The sequence below is a fragment of the Octodon degus genome, unplaced genomic scaffold (genome assembly GCF_000260255.1).
Source record: "Octodon degus isolate 3935 unplaced genomic scaffold, OctDeg1.0 scaffold00366, whole genome shotgun sequence".
In the NCBI taxonomy this organism is placed as follows: domain Eukaryota; kingdom Metazoa; phylum Chordata; class Mammalia; order Rodentia; family Octodontidae; genus Octodon; species Octodon degus.
In genome coordinates this window covers 628,558-633,220 of record NW_004524942.1, presented here as the reverse complement: position 1 = coordinate 633,220, position 4,663 = coordinate 628,558, and the positions used below count along the sequence as shown (strand labels likewise).

The following is a 4,663-nucleotide window of genomic DNA, read 5'->3' as shown; positions in this document are numbered from 1 at the left end:
TATGAGAGAAACACTTCTTCATGGATGTGATCTGAAGGCCATGTATGCTTGAAGGAGTTGTGTAGGTAGCACTATGTTGAAAAGCCTGATGTTCATCTGGAAATAAGAGACCCCAGTGACAGAGAAAAGCTGAGTTCTTATTAATATTATTTATGGCCTTGGATCCAGCCTTCAATGAAGAATTATTTAAGTATTTTAGTCATGAGCATTGCATATATATTCTTTCTCTTATAAGCCAATTTATTATATCTAATGATAATATTCAGTAGCATATAAAATTTTTTATTCTGTAGTGTCCAACTGTCACACACCTATCTTGTGTGCCCACTTTTGGCTTGAGTTTAATACTGAAGATGGTACACAGATAGATTTAAATGATAAAATTACAATGTGTCATTTGTAAATAAGTTGAATATTTCACTAAGTATATAAAACAAACATGTAGAATCAGACTATATTAATAAGAAAAAATTGAAAATATAACCATTGGCATATTAAGTAAGTTAACATTTTCTTCCCAGTGTTCTAAAAACTTATTTGGAATTTTGCAGATTAGAGTCTGCTCATAAAACTATCTACTTATAACTGGATTTTTTTTTCTTCTTGTAATAAACAATATGGCATTTATTGTGGTATGAAAAGCAGAAATGAGTACAAGATAAACTGAATGGAAGGATTCATACTTAAACATGGATTAATCTACAAATAGTAATGCAGACATACTTATCAGGGAAAATGTTAAGAAGTGACCTTGGCTGTAATTTATAATTTTGTGGGGGCCTCCATACTATTTCCATGTACTGTACAATTTTCTTCACTAAAAAGTATTTCTCTAAGACCAAGTTTTCTATTAAAATAATTTCTTGTCTGTTGTTACTTTTACTGCATGCAATTAATAGTATGCTTTATTCCACATATGTGGTTGATAAAATAATATATTCTCTAGTTCATGGTAAACAATTTATAAAAAAACTTAAAATCTATTAGGAAATGATTTATTATCAATATGACAGAAATAATTTGCTTAACAAGAAAACAAAAACTAAGCTTAGATTTGAATGTAGAGTGGCTTCGACCGCCGCTGCCTTTCTCCGACTGGTGGGAATCAGTTCGTGCTCTTGTCGCCTCGGGCCCGCCGTCTTTTAGAGACCAAACGCCATGCCTTCAATTAAGTTGCAGAGTTCTGATGGAGAGATATTTGAAGTTGATGTTGAAATCGCTAAACAGTCTGTGACAATCAAGACCATGTTGGAAGATTTGGGAATGGATGATGAAGGAGATGATGACCCAGTTCCTCTACCAAATGTTAATGCAGCAATATTAAAAAAGGTCATTCAGTGGTGTACCCACCACAAGGATGACCCTCCTCCTCCTGAGGATGATGAGAACAAAGAAAAGCGAACAGATGACATCCCTGTTTGGGACCAAGGATTCCTGAAAGTTGACCAAGGAACCCTTTTTGAACTTATTCTGGCAGCAAACTACTAGACATCAAAGGCTTGCTTGATGTTACATGCAAGACTGTTGCCAATATGATCAAGGGGAAAACTCCTGAGGAGATTCACAAGACTTTTAATATCAAAAATGATTTCACTGAAGAGGAGGAAGCCCAGGTACGCAAGGAGAACCAGTGGTGTGAAGAGAAGTGAAATGTGCCTGACACTGTAACACTATAAGGATTGTTCCAAATACTAGTTGCACTGCTCTGTTTATAATTGTTAATATTAGACAAACAGTAGACAAATGCAGAAGCAAAACAATTGTATTAGCATAATATTGTCATCATTGCATGTGTAGTTTGAGTTACAGATTCCAAACCAATGGCTGAATTTCTTCTAGTCTGAGCAAAAGTTGCTGGTTTTCTTTCCTCTGAATAAAACTGAACTGTGGGTTCTCTGTAGAAAGTTGACATTTTGAGCTTTCCCTTTTTTTGTAAAGTGATTTCTGCAGAGGTTATTGTCCAGTTAACTTTAGTGAGCTTTTCGAAGTTGGCATTGTAAATAAAACAACTTACAAAAGTTTTCTGCAGTAGAGTTAACAAAATACTATCTTTATTCAGAAGTTGGAAACTGGAAAAAGGCTACTTGAAGTAACTGTTCCAAGTGGGGTTGTCTAGAATGTCTTCCAGCCTCCTAGAGTCAAGCAGTATCACTGGTACAGATTAGCCTGCAGGTAGCAGGACTCCCTTAGTTGGACCTGAGGACTTGATTTGTTTTAAAATTTTTAATCTCAGCTTTGAATATGTTGCCTAGAGACTTAGTAATTGCCGAGTTTGTGGTTTGGGGGAGAAATGTAACTAGACAGTTTGTTAGCTTTCCAATTAAAGACAACACTTAATTAAAAAAAAAAAAAAAAAGATTTGAATGTAATACATTCCAGAAATACTAAGTATTGTGTTATGTAGATTACTTTCTACTTTTACAATTTAAGTAATTTTCATATCCACCAATTATGTTAACATAATGCTTTAAAATTAGGAACTGGTTATATTGCAATGAAAAAATAATATTAAATTTATTTAAATGATAAAGTTAACAGTGCCTTAAAGGCAAAATATAGTTTATTTGAAAACATGTTAATATCTACTATGGGTTTTTTGTTTTGGTTTATTAAATATGAAACATTACTTTTCACTTCTAATGTCTATCAGAGATTTATAGGTGTGGGATTTTTACAAATGTTGCTTGACCATATAAGTTTTATTATATTTCACTAGATATGTGAATGTTCATAAACAAGCACTAGAGAAGATGTCTCCTTTAGCCAGTCTTCCATGATTGCTATCAATTACCTTTTGCTAGGGACAGAACCGGAGGGAGACCCAAACCTCACCACTCCATGCTAAAAACTGCTTTCCATCCCACCATCAACCCAAAAGTCTAGCAGTTGGCTGTTAAAGAGACGAGAGCACTAGGAGGATCTACGCAATGTAGAACAATTCTCTGCCCATACAGGAGCTTATGAAGTGGTGGGACGATGGGAAAAATATAGAATGTGTGGTGTGGGGGAAAAATCCCCTCTAGATAAACTACAAGTTCTCATATCATTACAGGTCTCTTCTATCCACAGCAACTGCTAGGTTGATGGTGCAGTAATGCCTGTTTCAACATATGCTACACTCTGCCCAGCTAATATATTTTCCTGAAGCTCACTTCAGGTACTGATGTGTGTAATTCTCAAACTGAGTGTTTTTACTTTATTCCCACTGCCCATTTCCCACATAAAACTTCTCTGTGTTGTAAAATAGAATAAATCTGCGCAATGGAAAAGCAATAAATTTTATTCATAGGAACTGCTTCAGTAAGGAGGGCAGTCATGCTACAGCAGAGCATGAGGATTATTGAGGTAGGAAGCATCTCTTACCATAAGATCTGTCAGTATCTCAAAGATCAGGCTGAGAAGAATCATTTACAAGGATGGGGTCAATAAGACTCAGAAAACTACACATGGGGAGTGAGAGGATAAGCAAGAGGCTCGATCAAGAACCTGCAGTTGTTCTCAGAGGTCAGCTTCTATTCCAAAGGCGCCACTAAAAGGAGGCTGAAGGGGTTGGGGAGATGGCTCAGTGGAATAAACACCTCCCTGACAAGTGCAAGGGTCTGAGTTTAATCCCCAGTTCCACCAAAAAGATAAAATGAGGTTGCTCTGTGTCCCAGTACCCAAGAGTAGGTCAGTGCTCTAGACCAAGATATAAGCAAGAAGTTTCTCTCAATCTAGTCAAATTGAGTTACCGGATGTGTCTATATTTGTCAGTTGGTATCTAGCCCACCTAACCATCCATGAGGCTAAGAAGAGGAACTTGAAGGACTGATTCTCATCTTGTTCTATGTGAAAAGAGGGCTGCTGTCTCAACTTACCCCGGTCATAGAGAATAACTTGTTTTGCAGTTAAGCTGTTTCCCAGGGCATAAGATGGTTAGAGGTGCAAGGAGTAGGGTTCCTCTAAATTGTCACTGATTGCGAGGAGTACAGAACTCCTCAAATTCAGCATTGTCAAGGTGACTGCCACTTCCTACTGCAGAACAAGGCCCATCCAATTAAACTGCTTTAAAAAGAATAAAAAATGGCATTTGAAGGGCAGAGTTGTTCAGAAAAGTGACTTAACAGGAGGTGATATAGAGGGAGGAAGACAGGGTGAAGAGCCCTCCCTGCCTCTGTCCTGGTGCTTCATAACTGATGCGGGAGTACCAGACCAATGAATGTCTTTCACGTTGGATAGGGTAGGAATTCTGTTGGTGGAATGTCCATAAACGCCCAGGAAAATTGCCATAATTTCCCTAAGAAGGTGAAATACCTTTTGTATGAATAATTCACAGTAATTCACTCATTTAACGTTTTAGAGATAATTAAAATCTGAACAAACAATGATAAATTTATTTGCAGTAATTACGTTATAATTACTTACAGCTATCGTACAACTATCTGTAAGTCTGAAAATTTAAATCCCTACATTATTCTCCTTTATTTTTTTAATATACAACAATGCATATGTTACAGTTTTTCAAAACAGGAATATCGAATTAACAATGGTTGCTATATTACCTATTTTTATCACCAAATCTGTTGAAATGTATTTTCTGAAGTATTTGCTTTTTAATTTTATTATATTTTTCTATTTAGAATTTATAATCTGTAATGATGCAAAATTTTGTTTTAATATCATT

General features: G+C 35.9%; 1 pseudogene; it reads left to right on the top strand.

Annotated features, from left to right (window-relative positions):
* The first annotated feature begins 1,078 nt into the window (after positions 1–1,078).
* LOC101559827 lies at positions 1,079–1,664 on the top strand (annotated as a pseudogene).
* The last annotated feature ends 2,999 nt before the right edge of the window (positions 1,665–4,663 follow it).